Source organism: Pan paniscus, chromosome 22, assembly GCF_029289425.2.
Source record: "Pan paniscus chromosome 22, NHGRI_mPanPan1-v2.0_pri, whole genome shotgun sequence".
NCBI classification, from domain to species: Eukaryota; Metazoa; Chordata; class Mammalia; order Primates; family Hominidae; genus Pan; species Pan paniscus.
Window position 1 is genome coordinate 14896146 of NC_073271.2, and position 15496 is coordinate 14911641.

Consider the following 15496-nt stretch of genomic DNA (forward strand, 5'->3'; position numbering starts at 1 on the left):
TTATAATGGGCTAAGATGAACAGTAGCTGCTTTTCTTCTTCTTTACCCATGAAAGAAGAGAATTGCATGTTGCCCCCAAACTCAAGAATTTTTGCGACAAAAATAGAATTATGAGTAAACAAATGTATGTCATTGAAAATATTTATATTTTTAGCTAATTGACTTAAATATATATATGAAATATATATATGAAATCAGAGACACCACTTATGGACTTGGGAGAAGTTTATTTTATTTATATTCTAGGGGACAATTATAATAGGCCAGACCCTCTGATAAAATTGGAACCTACAAAAAGTGCCTCTTGAATTTGGAAAGCCAAAGTGAAAGCACAATGACTGTTTTCTTTGTATGACTAGTGCAGAAGCAAACCCTAACCCTAACCCTAACCCTATGTAGTTATGGAATTCTAATTAAAATAAAAAACTGACCTTAGACATATAAGCAAAAATTAAAAGCCTTAGCAATACTTAGTAGTGTCATATAGAGCTTTAAGTTACATTTCTTTTGACTTTATAGAAGGAAAGCAGAAGACAGTGAGTTCACATGTCTGCTTCAAGCATAGCCATGGATTAATGGATAAAATATTAGATTGAAAGCCCAAAATAATGCATTTAGTTTCAGAAATAAAACTTTCACTTTCGATCACAAATTCTCCTCAAATAATGTTTTAAATAATTATATTTAGTATCAAGCAAATGAGTGAAAGAATAGCTTTTTTAAAGAAGGCAATAATTTATGGAGGACAGACTGAAATTAAACAAACAGATGAATGTGAAAAATCAAATCATATATCTTGAAATTTTTTGAAAAGTTATTAAAATAAAACAGGACTTGCCCTATCAGGTAACAAAACTCATTACAAAGCTGTAATATAAAGAGAGTGTTGTATCAGTCCCAGCAAAGAAAACTGTCTCAGTGGAATTAAGTGCCCATAAGTGTGATTTGCATATGGAAACTTCATATATGAAAAACGTAGGGCATTAATAATAGGTTAGAAAAGAGTGGCTCTTCAATACATAGTGCTGCATTGATTTGTTCTCCATCTTCACATGAAGGACTTTAGATCTTCATCTCACACTGTGAAGAGACAAAAATTCCAGGTGGATTAAGCATATATAAAAAGCACGGAAAAATTTTAGAAGAAAATATAGAAGAATGTCTTTCTAATGATAAGGTATTGAAGGAATTTTTAGAAAAGGATTCAAAAATAAAAGGAAAAATCATGAAGAACATTGATAAATTTAGCCAATAGTAACATTGACTTTTCTTTTTTTAAAACAAAGTTTATCTAAAAAATAAAACCCTAAGCCACAGACTTGTGTTTTTTTCTTTACAATTTTTTTCAAACTGCATATGTTTTCATTCAGCTATGACAGAATTGAACTGAGGCAAAAATTTTGGTATGAGGTACTTACATTTATTTTAAAGGCAGTCCAGGAAACCTCCATGAGAAGGGCTGGGAAGTGAAGAGATGGAGGGTGATAAAGCCAGTGAAGACTGGGTGTGATCAAGCCAGTTACCATCGTAGGCATCTGGAACATAAGTCTGCTTGGGACCTGTGTGAGACAGTGGGAACACGTGTCAGAGCTATCCCACTTAGGGGGAAATAGAGTGGAATATTCATTTGCCAAAAAGCCATGCTCATTGGTTGAGGTTAGCTTCTGGGACGTCAAGTCTGGCACTTCGAGTTACTCTGGGTGAGTAGAGCATCCAGGGAAGCTGACTTCAGTGTGCAGAGATGAATGAGAGGGCCTGTGAGTATAGAATCCTTACAATAGCTGCTATGGCTTACAAATAAAAAACACTCTTCAGAAATTAAAGAGATTTTCTATTGACTAACAGATAAAAGACAAGTAGCAGGCAATTGACAAAAAGGGCAAAACCAAACAAAAAAGAAAGAAAACAGGAGCACACAAATGTCTATAGGTGGTCAATGTTAGTAGTAGTTATGGAATTCTAATTAAAATAAAAAACTGACCTTAGACATATAAGCAAAAATTAAAAGCCTTAGCAATACTTAGCAGTGTCATTCATTGCTTGTCTGAGTGAAGATTCAAATAATCAAGTTGAATAGCAATTTGGTTAATATCTAGAAAAACTAAATGCACACATACAATCTGACCTCCAAATTCCCTTTCCAGTTAAATCTGGGACAAGTAGACAATGAGATAATATTCATTATAATACAATTATAATAAAATTTTAAGCCCTACAAAATATAGGGAAAACTTAAATGTTCATCAATAGGAAAATGAAAAAGTGAAGTGTATTATTTTTATAGAATAAAATGTTATACACAAGTTTAAAGTACATGAACTAAAGTTGTATGTACTAAACTAGAAATAATAAAACAAAATTATATGCAAAGAAACAAGTTTAGAGGGTTATATGTGATGTTGCACAGCCTAAAGTAGAAAAGAAAATCATTTGTTTAGTGATGCAATTCTGTGGATAGGAGTGTACCCGAAAACGATAAATAGAAAATCCGTATGATGGTTACTTCTGAGCAGAAAAGGGGTTGGTTAATATAGAAATAGAACAACAAGGTGTATTTGTATTGCATTACTTCTGTTAAAATATTTGAAATACATTAATGAACCACATAAACTTTGACACAGTTAGAGGATTAGGACATGTGAGTTAATATTCTGCATTTTTTAAAAAAATAGATCAAAAGTTAAAGGGGAGACATAAGATTGAAGTCTCTGTGGTATTATTAATAATTTTCATCTTACCAAATAATTATTAAAATTGAAAGAAACTTTATGCACTAAACTTTCTTTTTCTTTTTTCTTTTCTTTTCTTTTTTTTTTTTTTTTTTTTGAGACAGTCTCATTCTGTCACCCAGGGTGGAGTGCAGTGACATGATCTTGGTTTACTACCAACTCTGCTTCCTGGGCTCAAGCAATCCTCCCACCTCAGCCTCCTGAGTATATGGGGCTAAAGGTGTGTGCCATCATGCCCAGATAATTTTCTCTTCCCCCGCTTTTTTCTTTTTGTAGAGATGAGGTCTCACTTCGTTGTCCAGGCTGGTCTTGAAGGAGCTTTTCTATTGTGAAAAGTGTAGAAGTTACAAAAATGTCCCCATTAGCCAAGTCACTGAATGCCCATAGGAGAATAAGATAATTATTTTAAACATATACTTGAGACATTTAACCATATAAGATAAAACGCTTTATGTGAAGTGGAAACAAATGAATACATATTTGGGATGGCAAATAAAGAGAATATACAGCTCTAGATAGGGAAGATCACTAACTTAAAGAAAATTTCAGTGAGTAAATTGTTGTGTACCATTTTGGTAATGGGAATGACATATTCTGGTTAGGTGAATAATGAAGTAGAAAGAGACTTGAGGATAGTTGGGTATGGAGTGGGTGTAGCCAATGCTTTAGTTTTTGAGACTCCTAAAGGTGGATTATAATTATTTTTGCCTAGGGCAAATAAAAGGGTAAGAATAGAACAGAGAAGAAAATTAAGAGTCTGATAAGCTCTTGATAATGTTATAGAAGCAAACAGACCATGTGCACAACATATAGTGTTCATTTGTTCACAAATATGTGGTTTTATACTCTGACTGTATGAAGTAGCAGTAGAAATTGCAGAGTTCCTAAAGATTAAAGCCATGAACACTTCTGTGAAATTTCATTCACTGTTCAACACAAGATGAGAAAACCCAAACAGCTTTCACCTTTAAATAATTTTGTGTGGCTGGGTTGTAATCAGATAAATATCTCTAATACAGTTACATTTTTAGAAACTAATATAAAATAAGAAAATATGTATTCTTCATCAAAAATACTTCTGGACATTTCAGAGACTTCTTTTTTCTCCAAAAATACCAGTGCCATAGTCAATGAACACTCCTAGGATTGATGGTTCCAAATTGATATGAGCTTAAGAAATACACATTTGCTTTTCTCCAAGACTGGTAATTATTTCTTTGACTTTCTATATAATTTTAACATGTTATTCTGAGATCTAATTGGCAAATTCTTTGTATTTTAGGTTTTTAAAGGGGTGGTCATCTTTATTCACACACAGTCTGAGGACTATTTAATAAACATCTTAACTAGGCACAAAGGAGAAGGTGGACCTTTAAATATTATTAAATGTCTTTATCATTGAGGATTCTTAAGTACTGCAATCTAAGAGATTTGCTTACTGGATATTTTTGTTTATTTTTTTGACCCTTGAAAAATTTGGCTGGATATAAAAATTTGGGCTATTCTCTGGTACTGAATATTGAACTAGTCCTCCTTTATTGTTATAAAATAAAAGAGTTATAGTTGTAAAAATCAATTCAATTTTAATTGAGGATGTATCATCATCAGTCAGGTTGTTTTAAAAAAAAAGTGTGTTTAGAAGAGCTGATGGATTCCATATTCCATGAGTTCATTCATATGTGAGAAATCTTCCTCTTTCTTTTATACTTGACTGATAATATATTGATGCATGGGTAAGTGACAAGTTTTTTTTTCTTGGAATTCTGAAGATTTTTTTAATAGTGTGTTTTTCTTTCTGCCACTGAACATAATTATGCCAATGTATGATGCTAACCCTTTTTCTTACTTTTGTATGTGACATGTTTTATATCTGCCTGAATGCTTACAGAATTATGTTTTCATACTTGAAGTTCAAAAGAGAGTAAATTGGCATTGATTATTCTGAATTAATCTTTCTTAGAATGTGATGTACCTTTTTCAGTTTCCCTTTCATCTCAGGAAAAAAATCCTTTATTAAAGCTTCAAATCTTTTTTTGTGTTGTTGTTGTTCAATTTACTAGAATTCATAATGGGGTTAGGGTCCAATTTTCCTTAAGATGAATTATCTTAGTCATTTATCTATATCTCTACTTTTCTTGTAATTATTTCATTATATCTGTATCTCCCTCATACATTTCAATTATATGCAATGTTCAACTGTGTATTTCTGTTCTCTGCCATCTCTAATTTACAGATTTGTGTAATGCTGTTGCTTTGTTGTAATTGATTTTCATAATTATAATCTTTCTATTTTATTCAAATTCTGGATTTTGTTACTGGGTTCTTATTGTCTTCAACTCATTTATTAAGTTTTAAAAGTAACAAATAGTACTGTTGAAAATTTTTCTTTGATTGAGTTTGCTTCCAAAATCAGTTTTTGGAAATATTTTCTATACAATCTCCCCCTCTTCCCCACTTCCCCCCTCCCTCCTTCCCCCCTTCCTTCCTTCCCTCCCTCCCTCCCTTCCCTCCCTCCCTCCCTTCCTTCTTCCCTCCCTCCCTCCCTTCCTTCCTTCCTTTCTTCCTTCCTTCTGTCTTTCCTTCTTAGGTATATTCACATGTCTTCCACACTATTTCTTTCCATCTGGTTCATGCTTGTCGTAGTCCTACCTGTGTTATTTTTCATTGTTTTCCCATAGAGTAGGTTAATGTCCTTACATTATTATGAGCTACAGTTTTGAAGAAATTAACCTGGATATGCATTTTTTTTTGCAATTTAAGTGGTTAGAGAAAGGTTTTGAGGCAGGAGTATAAATTCACATGAGGCTGTATACAGCCTTCTTTTGATGGCCCATATTTCCTTCTCTTTTCTGCAATTTTGTTAAATATCCTGTACAAAGGTTCCTTTGTACTAATGTGAGGTTTATTCTATCTGTGAATGTGTGTGGGATGCCACTGGGATGCCACTGTGCTACATACTATTCTCTACAATTTAATGAGTAGCATTAAGAATTGACAAACTCCTAATAGCTCCTCCCATCTCCACTGAGATCCTGTAGCAGTCACTGATCCCTAGGGTTTGCTAGTCCTCAGATATTTTCCCTATCTTTATTTCAGGTTGCCTGCTTACCAGTCTCCTGTTTTTCTACAGACTGCAAAGTATTAATGAAAATTAGAACTTTTTTGAGTTTCTTTTCAGCAAAATGATGGGGAGGGGAGAGTTTGTAGATGAATAATAGAAAAAAAAAAGAGCCATGTTGAATTCCCTACTATTTTTGTTATTGGATGGAGTGTATGCCTCAACTTTATTTTTCTATTGGTTTTTTGTTTTCCTGTTGATTAGTTTTTGTGATTTTTTGACTGGTTTGAAACCAGTTTATAAAATTGAATTATATTCTGGAGAAGGAGGTTTTAAGCTTCAGCTCCACTCAAATTTTATTCAAAAGTCCATGTAACTTCTGACCTAAAGAACTAAAGACTATGCCAATTTTATTCAACTTAAGGATATATCGACTTTATTCAGCCAGAATAATACCTAAATATTAATATAGATGTTATAAAACCTCACTGGCTCTAAGATTGTATGCATGGACAATATCATTAGTTATTTTATCTACACTATTAAAAATACTACCAAATCTAGTATTTAGCTGATTACTACTTTACAGAAGGATACAAGAAAACTGAAAATTCACAAACTAAAAATGCTTTAAATTAATAATAATCTCTTGCGTTGTTTACAATCCCATTAAACAGAAGTTACATTCCTCTGCTACTTCTAGGTTAATCGTAAAGGAAGTCCTTAAGTATGATACATGCTAGAATATTCTTTTTGAAATATTTTAATTGCTAAAAAGTGTATTTGCCATTCAAAAGGATGGTGTGTTGTGAAAAATATCACTAGACATGTTGACAGAAGACCCAGCTGTATATATAAGGATTGACACTTACTAGGTATTCTTAGGCATTTTGTTAAAACTTTTTTTTTTGAGCTTCAGTTTTCTACTTTGGAGAACAAAGTTATTGATCTTAAAATCACTTTCCTTTCTAAAATTTTATGACTTCATGATTTTTATGGTTCCTTCCAAAGGAAAGTATATGATTTATGTCTCTTTCATTAAAAAGTCTTTTTTTCCCTGAGATTTGTTTCAGATATTCACCTAAAAATCACCTATGTGAGACTATCTTTTAAAACAGTTTCTTAAGATCTTTTCCTTCATATCTCCCACTGACCTTTAATTCTCTTTGCAATTCCTTTTTATCCTCCTCTTGTCTGACTACAGTGAAACCATATTTACTTTCCCTTTGCTAATGCAAATTCTTGCTTCCTCTCCCTTCATCCTTTGTTCCCACTCCACATGTGGTTTTTTACCTTGCCATATGAAAGTCACTCTCACCAAGCATATTTCCCTAATCTACTTTTGTCTATAAAGTGGATTATGAAACTTTTGAATAAAAGGCATTATACCAGAACATGCTGAACCGCATAGCACTTAACTCTTCCGAAGGAAATAACTCTATTCATGGCAGTATTCAAAAATAGACCTGTATTTCGGGGAAGAAACACGAACCAGGCTGGGAAAGATTGCTTTTTCCTCGTAGGGGTTACCACACTTTTTACAGCATCCTACTTGGTTAGTAGGAAGCTTTGAAAAAAATATCAGCATGTTCTTCCCAATCAGCTGCTAGTTTAGATCATTTTCAAAGAAATCCCCTGTGTATCCAGAATCCTAACCAATTCACAATTCTATGATTTCAGATTGTTGTGCCAGCCACATCTGTAGCTCAGGCAAGATTTATCTTCTCACCATGTTACTTTTTAACTTTAATAATCCTAGTGCCCAGAGGTCAAAAGATTATTTGATATTGAAAGAGAGTGAGCCTACTTGTCAGATTTTCTCAATGCTCTTTTATCTAATTTCCCTGCTATCATCACCAAAGTGTTATACCAACCTTTACTTTGTCCACAGAATCAGTTTTCCACATCCGCTTGCTAAGTTCTGTCTTAACACAATTCCAGGAAGCTTGTTCTGTTTTCTTTTCTAAGCGAAAGAATAAAAATAAAATCCAATTAAAAGATCACCGAATTAAAGAACTAAAAGTTCCTGACATGGTCTGGACCTCTAAATTCCCAAGTAAAAATTTGCATTTCATGTTTCTGACTATGTCTTTTTAGCCACCATCCAAATAAATTCATTGGGTAATATTTTGTACTAGGTAAATACATAGCTTCTTTGCTGCTGTTTTATTTTTAACGATGTCAGTTTCGAGAACAAAGTGGCCAGGTATGTAGTGTGATTTTGCTTAATTTGTACTTTACCTAGAATTATGTGTTTGATTAATGTGTCTAGTAACCCTACTGCTGCTGCTGCTGCTGAGTTGGGTCCATTAACATTAAAAATAAAATAACTCACAATAACCAGGAAGGTTTCATTATTAAGTCATTTTTTTACGACAGGGAAGTCAACGACAGAAGCATGAGTCTGGTAAAGTTGGTTAGGTGTAGGGAATTAAACAGCATAATAACATGTTCAGTTAAATTCCTTACATTAGATCCTTGGAAACGTTGTGTAAAAATAAGATAAATTTTAAATAAATATAATTGTGGTGGTGATCATTCTCTATCTGTATTCATTCTTCCCTTTCTCCTTTTAGAGACGAAACTAACTGAACTTTACCTGTGCACCACAAGCTAGCTGCCCTAGTTTTCAATCTTTCTTCAGTTTAGATGTGGTCATGTGTAGGTTGCTTTTTCAATAAAATCTTAACTATGAGTTTGAATTAGAAATTTAAGTGTAATTCATAATGCATTTTCCCCTTCCTGCCTTCCCTCCCTCCCTCCCTTCCTCTTCCTTCCTTCCTTTTCTTTCTTTCTTTTTCTTTTTCTTTCTCTCTCTCTCTTTCTTTTTCTTTCTTTCTTTTCTTTTTCTTTTCTTTCTTTTCTTTTTCTTTCTTTTCTTTCTTTCCTTCCTTCCTTCCTTCCTTCTTCTTTCTTTCTTTCTTTCAGATGCATTAAGTGTCTAATTTTTTTTGAGACAGAGTCTCACTCTGTCACCTAGGCTGGAGTGCAGTGGCTTGGTCTCGGGTCACTGCTACCTCCACCTTCCAGGTTCAAGCAATTCTCTGCCTCAGCCTCCCGAGTAGCTGGGATTACAGGCGCCCGCCACCACACCTGGCTAATTTTTTTTTTTTTTGTATTTTTAATAGAGATGGAGTTTCACCATCCTGGCCAGGCTGGTCTTGAACTCCTGACCTCGTGATCCAGCTGCTTCGGCCTCCCAAAGTGCTGAGATTACAGGCATGAGCCACCGCACCCTGAACTCTTTATTTCTTGCTTTAGGACAGTGTCTGGCTCTGTCGCCCAGACTGGAGTGCAGTGGTATGATCATAGCTCACTGCAGCCTCAAATTACTGGTCCCAAGCGATCCTCCCACCCCAGCCTCCCGAGTAGTTGGGACCACAGGCACATGCCACCAGTCCTGGCCCTTTTTTTTATTTTTTGTAGAGACAGGCTCATAATGCACTTAAAAAAATATTTAAAAGTAATTTGTTTACAAAGTGCTTACTCGTTTATGTGATAGTAGTAATTATTTAGCTATAATATTTTAATGACATGCTTTTTCTTCCAGTAACTATTTCAGCATAGAAATATTATAGACTTAAGGAATGCATAGAAACTTAATAGACTGTCATTAGAATGTTAAGATATTATTTCTGCTTTTTATTTCCTTTAATTTTTAAAAATTCTTACAATTTAAGGTATTTATACTCCATTTTTAACAGTTTTATTAAGATACACACCACTGCACATATTTAATGTATACAATTTGATGAGTTCAGACAAATGCCAATAATGTAAAATCATCACCATAATCAAGGAATACACATGTCCTAACACCTCCCATTTTCTTTGTGTCCCTTTACTTCTTGTGTGTGTGTGAGTGTGTGATTTTTGAACATAAATTGAGCTTTCAACTCTTTCTTACCAAATTTTCAAATGCACAATATCATATTGTTAACTCTAGGTACTATGTTATACAGCAAATTTCTATAACCAGTTTATCTTGCATAATTACAATTTTATACATATTGAATTCTTCATTTGCCCAACTCTGCAGCCCTTGGCAATCATTATTGTATTGTCTGCTTCTATGAGTTTGACTATTGTAGATACCTCATATAATTAGAATCATGAATTATTTTTTCCTGTGTGAGTGGCTTATTTCACTTAGCATAATGCCTTCCAGGTTCATCCATGCTGTTGCAAAAAGCAGAATTTCCTTCCCTTTTAAGGCTGAATAATAATCCATTTTATGCATATATCACATGCTTCTTTATCCATTTATCTGTCAAAGGACACTTAAGTTGTTTCCATATCTTGGCTACCATGAATAATGTTGCAATAAACGTGGGACAGAGATGCAGATATCTCTTTGTGACCCTGATTTCAATTTCTTGGGATATATACCCAGAAGTGGGATTTCTAGATCATATGGTAGTTCTATTTAAAAATTTTTAAGGACCTCCATACTGTTTTCCATAGCTGTTGCATCATGTTACATTCCTACAAACACTGTATAAGCGTTTCAATTTTTCTACCTTCTTGCTAGCCCTTATCTTTTTTTTTTGATAGTAGACACCCTAAAGGTGTGAGGTAATATCATTCATTGTAGTTTTGATTTGTATTTCCCTGATGATTAGACATTTTGAGCACTTTTTTACACACCTGCTGGCCATTTCTGTGTCTTCTTTGGAGAAATGTCTATCAGGGTGCATGCCGATTTTTAAATTCAGGTTACTTGTCTTTTTGCTATTGATTTGTGAGTTCCTTATATCGTTTTGAAATGTATCCCTTATCAGATGTTCGTTTTGCAAATGTTTTCTCCTATTCTATAGGTTGCCTTTCAATCTGTTGTTTCCTTTCCTGCACAGGAGCTTTTTAGTTTGACATAGTCCCACTTCTCTAGTTTTGCTTTTATGTTCTATGATTTTAGTGTCCTAGTCAAGAAATCTTTGCCAAGACCACTGCCAAGAAGGTATTCCCCTATGTTTTCTTCTAGAAGTTTGACAGTTCAGATCTTATGTTTAAGTCTTTAGTCCATTTTTGTTTGATTTTTGTGAGTGATGTAAGGCAGAGATCTACTTTTGTTTTTTTGAGGGTAGTGTCTAGTTTTCCCAGTTCTACTTTTTGAAGAAATTATACTTCCTTACCCATTGTGTATCCTTAGCACTGTTGCTAAAGATGAGTTGACCATATATGTATGAGTTACAGCTGGTCTCTTTATTTTGTTCCATTTAATATATCTGTCTTTATGCTAGTACCATACTGTTTTAATTACTATGGTTTCTACCACTTCTATTCTGTAAAGTCCTGGAAGTCTTAGCCAGAACCATTAGGTAAGAGAAAGAAATAGAAGGAATCCAAATTGTAAAGGAACAGAATAAAATGTTCTCTGTTTGCAGATGACATCATCTTGTGTGTAGAGAACCCTAAAACTCCACCTACACAAAATGTTAGAACCAATAAACAAATTGAGTAAATATGCAGGATACAAAATCAATGTACAAAAAATCAGTTGTATTTCAAAACATTAACAAGGAACCATTCTAAAAATAAGCTAAAAAAATTCCATTTACAATAGCATAAAAATCATACAATATTTAGAAATAAACTTAAGCATGGGGGTGAAATACTTATACAATGAAAACTGCAAAACATTGATGATGGAAATTAAAGGAGACACAGATAAATGAAAAAAAACATGGCTTTCTATGGATTGGATGACTTAATATTGTTGAAATATAAATATTAGCCAAATTGATCTACAGGTGAAATGCTATATTCATCAAAATCCTAATGGTGTTTTTTACAGAAATAGAGAAAAGAATCCTAAATTTCATTTGGAACCACAAAAGACCCAGAGTAGCCAAAGAGATCTTGAGAAAGAAGAGCAAAGCTGGAGACATCACACTTCTTGACTTTATACTCCATTTTAACCTTTACTTTTTCAGAATATCCTAGAGCAAAATTCATATTATCCTTATATATCTTTTGAACAGTTGAAATTTGTAGACTTACTATTATCATAAGGCATTTGTTTTTACAGCCCAGTGTTCGATCTCCTTGGTTAGTAATATTCTCTTGAAGACATTGGCCCCTTGTGCCTTATCCATACCATTACAAAGGGGGATGATATTGGTTAATTTTTGAAATTCTAATACTTAGCCAAAATGTGAAACTCTTTGATAAATTCACAAACTATTTGCAGCATATTGTAAAGAATTTTAAATTTAGTTATCTTGTTTATGAGTTTAAATTATCCAGATGACTTTTGACTTTATCTTTTGCTATTGGACATGATAAACTCATTCATTCAAGAGTACATACATTTCATGCCCTACTAACACCTTAGAGGTACTTATCTATTGATAACACATTTTCTATGCTCTTTACTTTGTATTAACGAGATTACAAATCATTGATTCTCAAGTAAAGCTGATACATACCAGATTTTGAGATAAACCATGGCAGTCAACGTCAACTCTCTTCATAAAGATAGTGGTAAATTAAGCATGTCAACTTACATTTTGACTAATAATACAATTAATTTTTATGTATAAGATAGTAATTTTAACTGTGCTTGAATATCAAACCAACTATAATAAGAAAAAAATCATGTCAATTGTAACATTTCAGCCAATTTTTACATAAAAGGCCTTAGAAAGGTAATTTCAAGATTTTGGAGCATGTGTAACCTAATCATTATTTATTTGGCACTTCTATTTTAAATTGTCTATTACCTTTTCTCACATAAAAAGAGCCATGTTTTTACAAGTTGAATCAGAAGTCTCTACTTTGTGAGGGTAAGAAAGCAACAATTAACCATTCCAGAAGTTTACATAATCCTATGATTGTCTCCCTCTCTTATATGAAACATTCTGCCACAGCAAACAAGCAGGTGCAATTACAGCCAGACTGAGATTTCTGGAGATAAAGAATAAACAAAGATGGCATGAATAGGTCCTAAAACACAGTAATCTAATTAAAATATGCAATTAAAATAGTTAATGCAATTTTCTATGTCAAGATACTACAGAAAAAAGAAGATATGTTTTGAAACATTTTAAGACTGCTACTACATAAGTTAGTATCTATGCTGAACAAGATTTGGTGTGCTCACAATTTAATTAACTTCAGGCTCTCAATAACCGTGTGATAAAAATAGAGCCTAAACCCCTCAGAAGTCTGTATCTGCTAGATGTTTCTGATCTAGAAAATAAAATTAACTCTTCAGTGAAATGATCCAAATAGATTGCCAAGAACTAATCTTGCTCAATGTGAATCGATCCATATTAAGAAAATAATTAGGAGAATGCTGTTATCAGAGGCAGCAATATGTGTCAGTCAAAAGGGTAGCCTACACACATATAAACACGTATACACACAATCACACACATACACACATACACATTCAAGCACAAACACACATATATTCACACACACACACATACTTGGAATATAATTGCCAGAAATGCTATATCCGTTTCACAAGGAATTTGTTCAAAAAAATATAAAAAGCTATGCTACTGGGAGAAGTTGAGCTTGGCTAGCAATTTAAGAAAAGAAATCACTTGGATCCTGGCCTCTTTCTTCAGCTAAAAGGTAATGAAATGTATTGCTCATTTGTTCTTTCTGTCATGTCCAATTAAAACAAAAGAAATGAAACTTCTCTGTCTCTTCCAAACAGGCTCTCTCCTATGGTTTCATTTCACCCATTAGATACTTTAATGCTTGCTACTAGCTGGAAGACGATACCCAAAATACAGTGTCTAAGGGATACCTTACTTCTGTGGATTAGAGGTGAGAGAGTTAAGAACCTTATTTTTAAAAGTATTCTGTGGTCTTTCTGCATCTCTTATCATTTTTATCTGTTGTAGCGATGGCTAAGTGGAAAGAGAATGTCATTCTGCTGCCAGTACTGTGGAATACTAACAATTTTACAGCCACATACGTAGAAGCGACAGTGGCCATATCTGTGTGGGAATGGTGTTATTTGCCTCTCTACATCAGCTGGATGGGCTACAACCTTAAACTTGGGTCAACCTTTCTGCCCTTAGGGATTGATCTATACGTGGCCTCTTGCTGAAATAGGGAAAATGTTACCCCCCCAATCATCTTTTACCCTGTAGCCCTGCCCATTCATCTCTTTGATTTGGTCTACGTATTCTTTTGCTCTATAATCTATTAACTATTAAACGTTATAGCTGCTACTTATAGCTGTGTTTTTAGTTCACAGAAGACAATATTGTGATTTAAATATTTAAAAATAATATTGACCAATCTCTGCTAGAAAACATTGTTAAAATTGGAATCTCCAGAGAAAAGAAATGGGCACCTCTTTGTGGCAATGGCTGTTGATTCAGCGTATGCTATACATGGTAGATCAATGCAAAAACAACGCAGTTCATACTATTTGCAATTATGGGATTGCCTCATTAAAAAATGCTGTCATACTGCTCTGAAAGCTGACCATACAAGTTAGATCATTCTTGTCATACCCAACTAAATCAGTGTTGAGCTGGGGGAAAAAATCACTCAGTGAATGTGCAATTGTTCCAAGAATGTAATTCTCTGCAAGCCTGGTAGAAACAGCCAACTTTAACCTGAAACCAGTTTTATCTAATAGCTGCTGAAGCAACTCCAAAAATAGTCTTACTCATTGCTGTCACTTACCGATTAAAACTTGCCAGCTCCCCAAAACTTTCCTAGTGCCAGTGAACTTTCTTGATAAGCAATATGTGACATTTCCTCTCTTTTTTTTTTTTTTTTTTGAGACGGAGTCTCGCTCTGTTGCCCAGGCTGGAGTGCAGTGGTGCTATCTCTGCTCACTGCAAGCTCGGCCTTCTGGGTTCACGCCATTCTCCTGCCTCAGCCTCCTGAGTAGCTGGGACTATAGGCGCCCGCCACCACGCCCAGCTAATTTTTTGTATTTTTAGTAGAGATGGGGTTTCACCATGTTAGCCAGGATGGTCTCGATCTCCTGACATCGTGATCCACCCGCCTCAGCCTCCCAAAGTGCTGGGATTACAGGTGTGAGCCACTGCGCCCGGCCGACATTTCCTCTTTTTCTAAAAACTCTAACCTTCTCTTTCTTCTTTGGACATACCAAAGACCACCTGGTGTGTGTGTATGTCCCAAATTGCAATTCTTGCTTTCCTCCCCGAAATTTTAACTATGGAGATCCACCTCTACATTTTATTTGACTTTGACACCACCCTGGTAGAAAAGTATCCTTCTCTGCTTCACTGACATGAAACTTAGCCATGCATCTGTAGTCCTTCCTGTAGGTGGAAAATACATCCTGCCCTGGTATGTGACTGTTTTTGGATAAAGAAATGGGAATACAAGCAAATCAGAATGTGATTGGTTATGTCTTTTTACCCCTTCTACCATGAGAAAAGTAATTTCCCGGATACAATTGTTCTGTCAACATGGGTTGCAAAGTGAAGATATGTGAAGGAGAGTAACAGCTAATCAACAACGGACGCACAATGTGGACAAGAAATTGACATTTGTTTTTGTTTGCTACTGGGACCTGAAAGTCATTTTTTTAAATGTAGCATACCGTAGCCTAGCCTGAGTGATACGGTAATTTTAAAAATATGTGTAGGAAAAGGAGGGCTGTAATTTCCTCAGCACTAGACTAGACATGAAAAATTTTAAGTTTTCTTCACATTTTTCTAACAGTGTTACCTTAAATGGTTATTGAATTCCTCCAATGCTAGCT

General features: G+C 34.3%; 1 protein-coding gene across 1 annotated transcript in view; it reads right to left on the bottom strand.

Annotated features, from left to right (window-relative positions):
* TMPRSS15 (transmembrane serine protease 15) overlaps nucleotides 1-1559 on the bottom strand; it is a 136410-nt gene extending 134851 nt beyond the window's left edge. The window contains exon 1 of the mRNA XM_063601254.1: nucleotides 1419-1559. The gene's annotated coding sequence lies outside the window, so the exon portion shown is untranslated. The remainder of the gene's footprint in view (nucleotides 1-1418) is intronic.
* Between the last annotated feature and the right edge of the window lie 13937 nt (nucleotides 1560-15496).